Source organism: Xenopus tropicalis, chromosome 8 (assembly GCF_000004195.4).
Source record: "Xenopus tropicalis strain Nigerian chromosome 8, UCB_Xtro_10.0, whole genome shotgun sequence".
Taxonomy (NCBI): domain Eukaryota; kingdom Metazoa; phylum Chordata; class Amphibia; order Anura; family Pipidae; genus Xenopus; species Xenopus tropicalis.
The window spans coordinates 1602058-1617700 of record NC_030684.2 but is presented as its reverse complement, the minus strand read 5'-3'; the positions used below and the strand labels follow the sequence as shown (position 1 = coordinate 1617700).

At 47.6% G+C, this 15643-nt stretch overlaps 1 protein-coding gene across 2 annotated transcripts in view; it reads right to left on the bottom strand.

Annotated features, from left to right (window-relative positions):
- Positions 1-11206, bottom strand: part of grin1 (glutamate ionotropic receptor NMDA type subunit 1) — a 51006-nt gene extending 39800 nt beyond the window's left edge. Inside the window, exon 1 of one of the 2 annotated variants that reach the window (XM_031890572.1) lies at positions 11124-11206. The gene's annotated coding sequence lies outside the window, so the exon portion shown is untranslated. The remainder of the gene's footprint in view (positions 1-11123) is intronic. The other variant, XM_031890571.1, reaches the window with a different exon arrangement.
- Between the last annotated feature and the right edge of the window lie 4437 nt (positions 11207-15643).

Below are 15643 nucleotides of genomic sequence, written 5' to 3'. Positions count from 1 at the left end.
CACAGTTGGTGCAGTGGCAAAGCCAAGCATGGAGCTGGCACACAGTTGGTGCAGTGGCAAAGCCAAGCATGGAGCTGGCACACAGTTGGCGCAGAGGCAAAGCCAAGCATGGAGCTGGCACACAGTTGGTGCAGTGGCAAAGCCAAGCATGGAGCTGGCACACAGTTGGCGCAGAGGCAAAGCCAAGCATGGAGCTGGCACACAGTTGGTGCAGTGGCAAAGCCAAGCATGGAGCTGGCACACAGTTGGCGCAGTGGCAAAGCCAAGCCTGGAGCTGGCACACAGTTGGTGCAGTGGCAAAGCCAGGCATGGAGCTGGCACACAGTTGGTGCAGTGGCAAAGCCAAGCCTGGAGCTGGCACACAGTTGGCGCAGAGGCAAAGCCAGGCATGGAGCTGGCACACAGTTGGTGCAGTGGCAAAGCCAAGCCTGGAGCTGGCACACAGTTGGTGCAGTGGCAAAGCCAAGCCTGGAGCTGGCACACAGTTGGTGCAGTGGCAAAGCCAAGCCTGGAGCTGGCACACAGTTGGCGCAGAGGCAAAGCCAAGCCTGGAGCTGGCACACAGTTGGTGCAGTGGCAAAGCCAAGCCTGGAGCTGGCACACAGTTGGTGCAGTGGCAAAGCCAAGCCTGGAGCTGGCACACAGTTGGTGCAGTGGCAAAGCCAAGCCTGGAGCTGGCACACAGTTGGCGCAGAGGCAAAGCCAAGCCTGGAGCTGGCATAAGTTACTTGAGAGATGCTAAGGATGATGGGAAATCTGCTCTTTTCCTGGTGTAGTTTATCTCCTTGGCACACAGCGACTTAGTAGCCATGATTTATGTGTGTGTTGTGCCTCTTGCTTCAGTAAAGCCGGGGGCTGAGGCAGTGTATGAGTGGGCAAATGCCAAAGCTGTTGGTACCCCGGGCCCTTATTCCTGTCCCAATGGCAGATCTGAGAGCCCTCAGTAAAAGGGCTGTGCAAGGTGGAAGCCTAGAATGGAGGCCTTGTTGCTAAGCAACCAGCTCCCACATTTTCCCCATGCAAGAATGAATTGAGGCCAATGCGGCACTTTCCTGCGCAGGCTGAGCCCTAGGAAGGACCCGAGGGGAGCAGAACACTTAGCTCCAGCGCCAGTACATGTGTCCCAATCTGGGCTCTAATTGGCTGAGTATGTGCTTGAGTGAGGGATATGAGTGCAGGCTGCGTGGGCAAGTCACAGGGAGGGAGGATGAAATAAATATATAGGGGATAAGGAGAATTATACAGATGCCTGGCCAGATGCTTCTTTGCCTTTAGTAAGCCCCCTCTTACCCCAACGGCAACACTGGCATAACTGCCCCCAAACAGCCCCCAAGTACCCGTTGGTTGTGTATAGAGCACATTGGCATGGTCAGTCTGAGCTAATGATATCCCTCACACAGCCGCCAATCCCCCATCCCGACAGGCACTCGCTTGGGCTGTAATTAATCTTCTTCAGCGCCGGCCCCCCACACCATTAATTCTAACAGTTGATGTTCCTACTTAGCAGTTGCCATGGATACCAATTATCAGGGACACTTTCTTATAAAAGCCTGATGCTTAGTATGTGTTTAGATATATAGGCGAGAAAAGCTTAATATAATTAGGGCTACAAGATATCTATACCCCCATACTGTACTGTCTAGGGGAAACACTATGGCACCCCCTACCCATATGTATAAATACAAATATACAGAGAAGGAATGCTCTGGGCACACAATAAGCTGTACCCCCATACTGTACTGTCTAAGGGAAACACTATGGCACCCCCTACCCATATGTATAAATACAAATATACAGAGAGGGAATGTTCTGGGCACACAATAAGCTGTACCCCCATACTGTACTGTCTAAGGGAAACACTATGGCACCCCCTACCCATATGTATAAATACAAATATACAGAGAGGGAATGTTCTGGGCACACAATAAGCTGTACCCCCATACTGTACTGTCTAGGGGAAACACTATGGCACCCCCTACCCATATGTATAAATACAAATATACAGAGAAGGAATGCTCTGGGCACACAATAAGCTGTACCCCCATACTGTACTGTCTAAGGGAAACACTATGGCACCCCCTACCCATATGTATAAATAAAATATACAGAGAAGGAATGCTCTGGGCACACAATAAGCTGTACCCCCATACTGTACTGTCTAAGGGAAACACTATGGCACCCCCTACCCATATGTATAAATAAAATATACAGAGAAGGAATGCTCTGGGCACACAATAAGCTGTACCCCCATACTGTACTGTCTAAGGGAAACACTATGGCACCCCCTACCCATATGTATAAATACAAATATACAGAGAAGGAATGTTCTGGGCACACAATAAGCTGTACCCCCATACTGTACTGTCTAAGGGAAACACTATGGCACCCCCTACCCATATGTATAAATACAAATATACAGAGAGGGAATGTTCTGGGCACACAATAAGCTGTACCCCCATACTGTACTGTCTAAGGGAAACACTATGGCACCCCCTACCCATATGTATAAATACAAATATACAGAGAAGGAATGTTCTGGGCACACAATAAGCTGTACCCCCATACTGTACTGTGTAAGGGAAACACTATGGCACCCCCTACCCATATGTATAAATACAAATATACAGAGAGGGAATGTTCTGGGCACACAATAAGCTGTACCCCCATACTGTACTGTGTAAGGGAAACACTATGACCACTCTTTTGGACATCTCGGCAAGTGATTGAATGTGATTGTGTACGACGACTTTAAGATATAATGTAGGTATGTATAATACAGAATGAAAGAATGCTCCCATCACAAAGGCACAATGCCTGGGGGAACCGTACATAACAAATACAGATACTGCAGAATAGGCAGCCCTTGCTGCTGGTGCCCCCTGCCAGTTTACAGCACAAGACGCACGGCTTAATGGTGTCTCTTGCTGCCTGCCCCGCAGCGAGCAGTGCCCCGGCCTCGCCATGCTGAATGGACAGCTGTACTGTCTGCGCTGAATCCAAAGGCTCCCACTGGGCCGCTCTTGTACAGCGGAGTGAGGGCAGACAATGGGAGGACATAGCTGAGCGCTGCTGCCTGTACTGCGGCCAAACTAGTACTGCAAGGGTTAAGGGAACCAGTGTCCCTGCACACGTACGGAATGGCACCCAGCAGAACAGGTTCCCCTACTGAGAAAGTTGCCTTCTGCCCTGCTCACTGTGCGGAGCCAATACATACAGTGCCGCACACGCTAAGCAACGAGCAGAGTCAATACATATCGTGCCGCACACGCTAAGCAATGAGCAGAGCCAATACATACAGTGCCACACACGCTAAGCACATAGGCTGCTCATTGCATTAGAATGTGCATAATAACAGGCTTGGGTATAGATCATTGTATGGGAAGGGGGGGACAGAGTTGTTCTGGGGTCTGTCTGACAATTCCCAAGAGCAGCCAGAGAAGTATACATTTCATTTTACCCACATTCCCCTTCCCATGTATAGGAACAGTCACACCAACATGTCTCTCAGCTAATTATTTATCCCATCATGCACTTGGGTTACCATGCATCTTGTGCATATTAATCAAACGACTCCCATGATGCACTCTGCTAACCTGCACCTCCTGCACATTATTCTCCCCAGTGATAAACAACAGACACACTTATTTTCCCCCATGATGCAATGCAGCACATGCTGATATAACATATATGATGGAAGCTCAGGGTAAGGGCTTGCCAATAGGAAAAGGGTTTTTTTAGCTCATTTGGTGCAATTCCCTGTTTCGGATGAGTTCAATACCTCCCTGGAATTTTAATGTGGTCCCTCTGCTGTTGCCATGGTGAACTGTTGCTAGGGAACATGATGGAGATGCTTGAGCAGCAATCCGGATTCCTGCCAAGGAGACATGTGTTATATAGAAATATATTGAAAGATGAAGGGGGCTTTAATTGAACCCTATCTCACCCAGGGGGGGGGCCCTCCGCTAACCTTCCCAGAATGTACAAATAAACCTGTACCCTGTAGAGCAAGATGGCAGCCCCCATGGAGCAATGCAATCTAACTGAGGATTGGCTGAGTTTTCACATTTCCCCGCTGGCAATTGCCCTCGGCAAATGTAGGGCAGGTTGGATTGATGGGACGTACAGCTCCGGAAGTATCCGCCCAAGTATAAAAGTATTCAGCCACCTACACACGGTACAATAAAGGTACAATAATAGAATATGGCAGGGGGCGGGGCTCAATGAGCAAACGCTCATGTTAACCCTACATGGGGTGCTTGTTCTGACCCAATGGAACCATATGTCAAAGCAGTGATAAGCCCCCTCCCCATAATAAAGCACAGGGATGTGGGTCTGTATGCCCAGGCCAAGGGTTTCTAGGTGCCGGCAGCTGGTAAGCGTATGGGTGCTAGTTACAGTTTAACAGTAATTATTCATAGCTGAGTTAATTGAGGATGTTGCCTCACTCTCATTAAAGGAACAGGAAGAAATATTTGCTGCACAGATTCTGGGCACCCAATGACGGTAGATAGCATGCACTATATAGATACAGATGAGCCAGACTGTACCCCAAGGCAGCACCTGAGGGGATCCCTAGTGCCAGAGGAATGAGAGGAATATTGTTGATTACAGCTGTGAGTGCAGAACAGGGTACCAATCCCAAGCATGGTACAAAGGGGGTCTCTAAGAACCCATAATGCTGCTTATACTGTAGCGCCACCTATAGGCCACCATACAGTGTTCTCTCTAAGCAACAGTGTAGGGGATGGGCTTTATATGTGTGTTTTATTAGCAAAGAGTAAATATTTCCCTCTGGTTGGTTCCACGGCCACTGATTCTCACATTCTCCCCTGTGTTTATGGAACAGAAGCTACTTCAGCCATTATCCCCCACAGCACAGGGGGCTTAACAATGGCTGCCCTTCTAGGAACAAGGTGAAAATGTATTTGGGCTTCTTGGGCATTGCCCGCGTGTGGTGCGGGAGGATGGAGCTGCTTGCAGTGGGTATGAGAGAGGGATTTGGCATAATAATATGTTTGGTTTACAAGCCTGTCTATCAAGGCTTTCTGTGTAATAGACCCAATTCAGTCTGAAACTCCCTCAGTTGAAGTTATGGGTCATTCAATTGACCCATAACTTCATATGCGACATTCTAGTGTTCAGCCCCAGGGCACTAAAGGGCTTAGCTGTGTGTCTGCCTTAGTGCTGGGTGATTGTGAACTGATAATGTGGTGCCATTATTCAAAAATGATCCCATGCTCAGCCAGGTAACTGTGGGCCTATTAGTCTGACACCTGTGTATTTGTAAAGCACCAGCGGGTAGGTATTAAGAGACGAGTTCAGAGATGAAGGGTGGGCAGAGTTAGGAACCGCTTTCAATGTGAGGGCCATTAGTTTGAATTTTATTCTAAATGGTAGAGGAAGTCAGTGCAGGGACTGGCAGAATGGTGAGGCTCAGACTGGTATTAGAGACCATATGAGTTGAAAAGAGAAAATAATAAGGGGCCCAGGGCAGAGCCTTGAGGAACCCCAACAGAAAGAGGTAAGGGAGAAGATGATGCCCCATTGTAAGGGACACTGAAAGAACAATTTGTGAGGTAAAACATCCCACAGGCATCTATATTGACTGTAATAAGTCCAGAGATCTGAAAGACACATGGACTTCCTGTTAACTTTATTGACAATTTCCTATTGGACATATGTGCACTTTGGTGTGAAAATTTCCAGACTGGGGGCATTTATTTAAGGTGCACGGGGCTAATCTGAAATTCGCACTTGGCCCCCGGAGGAATGCGCTTGGGGAATAAGGACTATTGGAGCAGATATTGCTGCACATTCACTCATTGCCCACACATTGCTATTTAGCATTACTAATATTTGGTCTCCCAAGCTTGTGATTATTATAATGACATTGTGTAAATACTATTATTTATAAACAGGGAATGAATGCGAAGCTGTGTGCGTACCTGGGTACCTGTGTGTGAGGCAAACTAACAGCAATTACTAGTTCTACTTGGGTGTGGGTGTGGTTTCATCTATTTGCATTGAATAAATGTGTGTTTTAAAAGAGTTCATGAATAAAAAGGGGATCGTCCTTGGGAGTTTTTACTTCTATTTTTTCATGAGTGTTTTAACCCTGGGAATCATCTCACCCACTATAAGGTGTTTCCGAAGCTCTTTAAACCTCAATACAGTGGTGTGAAAAACTATTTGCCCCCTTCCTGATTTCTTATTCTTTTGCATGTTTGTCACACAAAATGTTTCTGATCATCAAACACATGTAACTATTAGTCAAAGATAACACAAGTAAACACAAAATGCAGTTTTTAAATGAGGGTTTTTATTATTTAGGGAGAAAAAAATTGCCCCCTGAACCTAATAACTGGTTGGGCCACCCTTAGCAGCAATAACTGCAATCAAGCGTTTGCGATAACTTGCAACGAGTCTTTTACAGCGCTCTGGAGGAATTTTGGCCCACTCATCTTTGCAGAATTGTTGTAATTCAGCTTTATTTGAGGGTTTTCTAGCATGAACCGCCTTTTTAAGGTCATGCCACAACATCTCAATAGGATTCAGGTCAGGACTTTGACTAGGCCACTCCAAAGTCTTCATTTTGTTTTTCTTCAGCCATTCAGAGGTGGATTTGCTGGGTGTTTTGGGTCATTGTCCTGCTGCAGCACCCAAGATCGCTTCAGCTTGAGTTGACGAACAGATGGCCGGACATTCTCCTTCAGGATTTTTTGGTAGACAGTAGAATTCATGGTTCCATCTATCACAGCAAGACTTCCAGGTCCTGAAGCAGCAAAACAACCGCAGACCATCACACTACCACCACCATATTTTACTGTTGGTATGATGTTCTTTTTCTGAAATGCTGTGTTACTTTTACGCCACCTTCCAAAAAGTTCAACTTTTGTCTCGTCGGCCCACAAGGTATTTTCCCAAAAGTCTTGGCAATCATTGAGATGTTTTTTAGCAAAATTGAGACGAGCCTTAATGTTCTTTTTGCTTAAAAGTGGTTTGCGCCTTGGAAATCTGCCATGCAGGCCGTTTTTGCCCAGTCTCTTTCTTATGGTGGAGTCGTGAACACTGACCTTAATTGAGGCAAGTGAGGCCTGCAGTTCTTTAGATGTTGTCCTGGGGTCTTTTGTGGCCTCTCGGATGAGTTGTCTCTGCGCTCTTGGAGTAATTTTGGTCGGCCGGCCACTCCTGGGAAGGTTCACCACTGTTCCATGTTTTTGCCATTTGTGGATAATGGCTCTCACTGTGGTTCGCTGGAATCCCAAAGCTTTAGAGATGGCTTTCTAACCTTTACCAGACTGATAGATCTCAATTACTTTTGTTCTCATTTGTTCCTGAATTTCTTTGGATCTTGGCATGATGTGTAGCTTTTGAGGTGCTTTTGGGCTACTTCTCTGTGTCAGGTAGCTCCTATTTAAGTGATTTCTTGATTGAAACAGGTGTGGCAGTAATCAGGCCTGGGGGTGACTACACAAATTGAACTCAGGTGTGATAAACCACAGTTAAGTTATTTTTTAACAAGGGGGGCAATCACTTTTTCACACAGGGCCATTTAGATTTGGAGTTATTTTCTCCCTTGATAACGTAAACCTTCATTTAAAAACTGCATTTTGTGTTCAATTATGTTATCTTTGACTAATAGTTAATGGTTTTTGATGAGCAGAAACATTTAAGTGTGACAAACATGCAAAAGAATAAGAAATCAGGAAGGGGGCAAATAGTTTTTGGTGAGGCAGTGTCTGTAGAGGAAAGGCAGGTATGGGTTACTGCAGGTAGGTTCTGTTAAATACATAGTAAGTTGGGTTGAAAAAAGACATACGTCCATCAAGTTCAACCATAAAAAGGCTGTAGGAGTTGTGAGTGGAAGTAAGTTTGTTGCAGACTGAGTGGGAATTCCAGGGGCACAGGAGATATGAATGGTGGCTTTGGGTATAGGGATAAGGTTTGTGTAGTATAGGGAGTTACAGGGTGGGCTGGCCGTAACAACACAGGGATGGGGTAAGGCAGGGGTCCCCAACCACCGGGCCGTTGACTGTGCTGAACTGGGCCACCTGGTCTCCCATTGATATTATAGTGAGCTGTATTATATTTTATAATGTAATAATATCAATAACAATAAAAATAAAGTGCATAATATAAAATGTAATAATGACATTTACATTATATATGTAATAATTAACTTCTATACTATGAACTAGTTGCGCCCCTACCAACCTCGGTCCTTCGGTGGTGCAAAAAAGGTTGGGGACCTCTGGGGTAAGGGGCAGGTTGGGGGGAGAGGAGTATAAGGTGGGATTTGTGTGTTTCTGCTGGAGAGAAGGAGATAATTGGACCTACAGAACAGATCACTTTAATGTGCAGAGAGGGAAGGGGAGGCAGGTAGGGAGGCTGGAATCTCTGTACCTTTCTGACTTGTTGGAGGAAGTGGCAGGAAATCTAATAAAAAGCATGAAAGTGTGTGTGTAAGGTAGGAAGTATCAAACTGCCAGATACAAACATTCTGTGTTGGTGGCAGATAATCCACTGCCTTGGGCCTTGTCACTGCCTTGTGTAACTGTCATTTGCCTGCATGGGAATTATAAGTGATCAGCACTAAAGGGTTACACAGAGGGGCAGAATAATACTGGCGTATATACAGCGCCGGGTTACACAGAGGGGCAGAATAATATTGGTGTATATACAGCGCGGGGTTACACAGAGGGGCAGAATAATACTGGTGTATATACAGCGCGGGGTTACACAGAGGGGCAGAATAATACTGGTGTATATACAGCGCGGGGTTACACAGAGGGGCAGAATAATACTGGTGTATATACAGCGCGGGGTTACACAGAGGGGCAGAATAATATTGGTGTATATACAGCGCGGGGTTACACAGAGGGGCAGAATAATACTGGTGTATATACAGCGCGGGGTTACACAGAGGGGCAGAATAATACTGGCGTATATACAGCGCGGGGTTACACAGAGGGGCAGAATAATATTGGTGTATATACAGCGCGGGGTTACACAGAGGGGCAGAATAATATTGGTGTATATACAGCGCGGGGTTACACAGAGGGGCAGAATAATACTGGTGTATATACAGCGCGGGGTTACACAGAGGGGCAGAATAATACTGGTGTATATACAGCGCGGGGTTAAACAGAGGGGGCAGAATAATATTGGTGTATATACAGCGCGGGGTTACACAGAGGAGCAGAATAATATTGGTGTATATACAGCGCGGGGTTACACAGAGGAGCAGAATAATACTGGTGTATATACAGCGCGGGGTTACACAGAGGAGCAGAATAATACTGGCGTATATACAGCGCGGGGTTACACAGAGGGGCAGAATAATATTGGTGTATATACAGCGCGGGGTTACACAGAGGAGCAGAATAATATTGGTGTATATACAGCGCGGGGTTACACAGAGGGGCAGAATAATATTGGTGTATATACAGCGCGGGGTTACACAGAGGGGCAGAATAATATTGGTGTATATACAGCGCGGGGTTACACAGAGGGGCAGAATAATACTGGTGTATATACAGCGCGGGGTTAAACAGAGGGGCAGAATAATATTGGTGTATATACAGCGCGGGGTTACACAGAGGGGCAGAATAATATTGGTGTATATACAGCGCGGGGTTACACAGAGGGGCAGAATAATACTGGTGTATATACAGCGCGGGGTTACACAGAGGGGCAGAATAATACTGGTGTATATACAGCGCGGGGTTACACAGAGGGGCAGAATAATACTGGTGTATATACAGCGCGGGGTTACACAGAGGGGGCAGAATAATACTGGTGTATATACAGCGCGGGGTTACACAGAGGGGCAGAATAATATTGGTGTATATACAGCGCGGGGTTACACAGAGGGGCAGAATAATATTGGTGTATATACAGCGCGGGGTTACACAGAGGGGCAGAATAATACTGGTGTATATACAGCGCGGGGTTAACACAGAGGGGCCAGAATAATATTGTGTATATACAGCGCGGGGTTACACAGAGGGGCAGAATAATATTGGTGTATATACAGCGCGGGGTTACACAGAGGGGCAGAATAATACTGGTGTATAACAGCGCGGGGTTACACAGAGGGGCAGAATAATATTGGTGTATATACAGCGCGGGGTTACACAGAGGGGCAGAATAATACTGGTGTATATACAGCGCGGGGTTACACAGAGGGGCAGAATAATACTGTGTATATACAGCGCGGGGTTACACAGAGGGGCAGAATAATATTGGTGTATATACAGCGCGGGGTTACACAGAGGAGCAGAATAATATTGGTGTATATACAGCGCGGGGTTACACAGAGGAGCAGAATAATATTGGTGTATAACAGCGCGGGGTTACACAGAGGAGCAGAATAATATTGGTGTATATACAGCGCGGGGTTACACAGAGGGGCAGAATAATATTGGTGTATATACAGCGCGGGGTTACACAGAGGAGCAGAATAATATTGGTGTATATACAGCGCGGGGTTACACAGAGGGGCAGAATAATATTGGTGTATATACAGCGCGGGGTTACACAGAGGAGCAGAATAATATTGGTGTATATACAGCGCGGGGTTACACAGAGGGGCAGAATAATATTGGTGTATATACAGCGCGGGGTTACACAGAGGGGCAGAATAATATTGGTGTATATACAGCGCGGGGTTACACAGAGGAGCAGAATAATATTGGTGGGGTTACACAGAGGGGCAGAATTACTTGAGTTAGTTCCACGGAACTGCCTTGTGTAACTGCCACTAGCACTGGTGAAACGTTAGCACTTCGCAAATACAGTCATGTGAAAAAGTTTGGGAACCCTTCTCAGCCTGCATAATAACTGACTCCGCTTTCAACAAAAAAAAGATGTGGTCTTTCATTTCCCAGTATAGAGAGGTGTGTTATATTGGTGTATATACAGCGCGGGGTTACACAGAGGGGCAGAATTACGTGAGTTAGTTCCACGGAACTGCCTTGTGTAACTGCCATTTCCTAGCACTTTGCACGTACAGTATTAGCATCAGTGCCTTCCCCTTTGCTAGGCCTGGTTTATATGCAGCTGATTGGCTGCTTACTTTCCATAGCTGGAGACTGACAGAGTATTATGAATGGGTTACATACCTGTTAATGTATATGTGGGTGCCAGGGAGTATGCGTGGGTGCCAAGGTCTGTCTGTGTGGGTGGCACATTACGGCGCACAGTTCTGCACATAAAGGGACAAGCAGGAAGTATCAGTTATAAAACTCACACATCATAAAAAGACAATTAAATGGATACAATCTCTATTAATGCCCCCCAGAGACCTCCTGTAGGGGATACAGGCACCCAGATACTGATTGCATCAAGACTGGGCACATTATACCAGTCTGTACCGTGCCAGCATGGCATATATGTCCCAGTGGCACAGCACCTTCCTGCTGGCATCAATGGGTTTGGTACTTCCCTACTGGGAGCCCGGGAAATGGCTGAACTTCCTGGATGTGGGATCTGCCCTTATGTCTGGGCTCCTATCCCAAGCATATCAGTGTTATACCAATATAACGCAGTGTTAGAAAGGGGTATTAAAAGCTGCAATGTTTGTTACTGCTCTAGTAACCCTTAGCAACCGATCAGCAGGTAGCACTTTCTGGTTGGTTGCTATGGGTTACAAGATGGGCAAAGAAAAGTTGTGCCCCGTGTGCAACTGATAGTACCCACACCAAGGGCAAAAGTGTCCCTAATTGTAAAAAAAAGCAAATACCTCCCAATTCCAGTGTCAGATTTGTGCACACAGAGTGCAAGCTCCTATGTCCCGGTGAATAATGTCAGTGCCGGCACTGCTGCTTCTCCCTGTGACTTGCACGAGCCAATGGGAATGCTCGGCTTATTTGGCACCCTCTCAGCCTGGGCTGGGGCACGGCCATTGTTATAGGACAGGGTGCAGCCTTCCTGCCCCGGCGGGGCCCCCCCAGCCCTACATGGGGCCGCCAACTGCGCCCGGAAGCAATGGAACCTTATCTCTGAGAGTCAGAACCATAACAAACAGCGGGGGAATCAAATGGGATACAAAAGACCCAACCAAGGGCAATTATAAGAGGCACCTACACCTGCTGGGGCAGAATTATGAGGGGACAGTTATACCTGCTGAGGGGCAGAATTATGAGGGGACAGTTATACCTGCTGAGGGGCAGAATTATGAGGGACAGTTACACCTGCTGAGGGGCAGAATTATGAGGGGACAGTTACACCTGCTGAGGGGCAGAATTATGAGGGATAGTTACACCTGCTGAGGGGCAGAATTATGAGGGGACAGTTACACCTGCTGAGGGGCAGAATTATGAGGGGACAGTTACACCTGCTGAGGGGCAGAATTATGAGGGGACAGTTACACCTGCTGGGGCAGAATTATGAGGGACAGTTACACCTGCTGAGGGGCAGAATTATGAGGGGACAGTTATACCTGCTGAGGGGCAGAATTATGAGGGGAAGTTACACCTGCTGAGGGGCAGAATTATGAGGGGACAGTTACACCTGCTGAGGGCAGAATTATGAGGGATAGTTACACCTGCTGAGGGGTAGAATTATGAGGGGACAGTTACACCTGCTGAGGGGCAGAATTATGAGGGACAGTTACACCTGCTGAGGGGCAGAATTATGAGGGAAAGTTACACCTGTGAGGGCAGAATTATGAGGGATAGTTACACCTGCTGAGGGGCAGAATTATGAGGGATAGTTTACACCTGCTGAGGGGCAGAATTATGAGGGGACAGTTACACCTGCTGAGGGGCAGAATTATGAGGTGCAGTTACACCTGCTGAGGGGTAGAATTATGAGGGATAGTTACACCTGCTGAGGGGTAGAATTATGAGGGACAGTTACACCTGCTGAGGGGCAGAATTATGAGGGGACAGTTACACCTGCTGAGGGGCAGAATTATGAGGGAAAGTTATACCTGCTGAGGGGCAGAATTATGAGGGATAGTTACACCTGCTGAGGGGTAGAATTATGAGGGACAGTTACACCTGCTGAGGGGCAGAATTATGAGGGGACAGTTACACCTGCTGAGGGGTAGAATTATGAGGGACAGTTACACCTGCTGAGGGGCAGAATTATGAGGTGCAGTTACACCTGCTGAGGGGTAGAATTATGAGGGATAGTTACACCTGCTGAGGGGCAGAATTATGAGGGACAGTTTACCAACCCTTGCTGAGGGGCAGAATTATGAGGGGACAGTTACACCTGCTGAGGGGTAGAATTATGAGGGACAGTTACACCTGCTGAGGGGCAGAATTATGAGGTGCAGTTACACCTGCTGAGGGGTAGAATTATGAGGGATAGTTACACCTGCTGAGGGGTAGAATTATGAGGGAAAGTTATACCTGCTGAGGGGCAGAATTATGAGGTGCAGTTACACCTGCTGAGGGGTAGAATTATGAGGGATAGTTACACCTGCTGAGGGGTAGAATTATGAGGTGCAGTTACACCTGCTGAGGGGCAGAATTATGAGGGACAGTTACACTGCTGAGGGGCAGAATTATGAGGGACAGTTTATACCTGCTGAGGGGCAGAATTAATGAGGGGACAGTTACACCTGCTGAGGGGCAGAATTATGAGGGGACAGTTACACCTGCTGAGGGGCAGAATTAGAGGGACAGTTACACCTGCCTGAGGGGCAGAATTATGAGGGAACCGTTACACCTGCTGAGGGGCAGAATTATGAGGGGACAGTTACACCTGCTGAGGGGCAGAATTAATGAAGGGATCAGTTACACCTGCTGAGGGGCAGAATTATGAGGGACAGTTACACCTGCTGAGGGGCAGAATTAATGAGGGACAGTTACAGCCTGCTGAGGGGCAGAATTATGAGGGGACAGTTACACCTGCTGAGGGGCAGAATTATGAGGGGACAGTTATACCTGCTGAGGGGCAGAATTATGAGGGGACAGTTACACCTGCTGAGGGGCAGAATTATGAGGGGACAGTTACACCTGCTGAGGGGCAGAATTATGAGGGGACAGTTACACCTGCCTGAGGGGCAGAATTATGAGGGGACAGTTACACCTGCTGAGGGGCAGAATTATGAGGGGACAGTTACACCTGCTGAGGGGCAGAATTATGAGGGGACAGTTACACCTGCTGAGGGGCAGAATTATGAGGGGACAGTTACACCTGCTGAGGGGCAGAATTAATGAGGGACAGTTACACCTGCTGAGGGCCAGAATTATGAGGGACAGTTACACTGCTGAGGGCAGAATTATGGGGACAGTTCCCTGCTGAGGGGCAGAATTATGAGGGACAGTTACACCTGCTGAGGGCAGAATTATGAGGGGACAGTTCACACCTGCTGAGGGGCAGAATTATGAGGGACAGTTACACCTACTGAGGGGCAGAATTATGAGGGGGACAGTTACACCTGCTGAGGGGCAGAATTATGAAGGGACAGTTACACCTGCTGAGGGGCAGAATTATGAGGGGACAGTTACACCTGCTGAGGGGTAGAATTATGAGGGGACAGTTACACCTGCTGAGGGGCAGAATTATGAGGGATAGTTCACCTGCTGAGGGGCAGAATTATGAGGGACAGTTACACTGCTGAGGGGCAGAATTATGAGGGATAGTTAGCACCTGCTGAGGGGCAGAATTATGAGGGACCAGTTACACCTGCTGAGGGGGCAGAATTACTGAGGGGAAGCAGTTACACCTGCTGAGGGCAGAATTATGAGGGGACAGTTACCAACCTGCTGAGGGGCAGAAATTATGAGGGGACAGTTACACCTGCTGAGGGGCAGAATTATGAAGGGACAGTTACACCTGCTGAGGGGCAGAATTATGAGGTGCAGTTACACCTGCTGAGGGGCAGAATTATGAGGGGACAGTTACACCTGCTGAGGGGCAGAATTATGAGGGATAGTTACACCTGCTGAGGGGCAGAATTATGAGGGACAGTTACACCTGCTGAGGGGCAGAATTATGAGGGATAGTTACACCTGCTGAGGGGCAGAATTATGAGGGACAGTTACACCTGCTGAGGGGCAGAATTATGAGGGGACAGTTACACCTGCTGAGGGGCAGAATTATGAGGGGACAGTTACACCTGCTGAGGGGCAGAATTATGAGGGGACAGTTACACCTGCTGAGGGGCAGAATTATGAGGGGACAGTTACACCTGCTGAGGGGCAGAATTATGAGGGACAGTTACACCTGCTGAGGGGCAGAATTATGAGGGACAGTTATACCTGCTGAGGGGCAGAATTATGAGGGACAGTTACACCTGCTGAGGGGCAGAATTATGAGGGGACAGTTACACTGCTGAGGCAGAATTATGAGGGGACAGTTACACCTGCTGAGGGGCAGAATTATGAGGGACAGTTATACCTGCTGAGGGGTAGAATTATGAGGGGACAGTTACACCTGCTGAGGGGCAGAATTATGAGGGGACAGTTACACCTGCTGAGGGGCAGAATTATGAGGGGACAGTTATACCTGCTGAGGGGCAGAATTATGAGGGGACAGTTACACCTGCTGAGGGGCAGAATTATGAGGGACAGTTACACCTGCTGAGGGGCAGAATTATGAGGGACAGTTAAACCTGCTGAGGCGCAGAATTATGAGGGGACAGTTACACCTGCTGAGGGGCAGAATTGTTACACCTGCTGGGGGC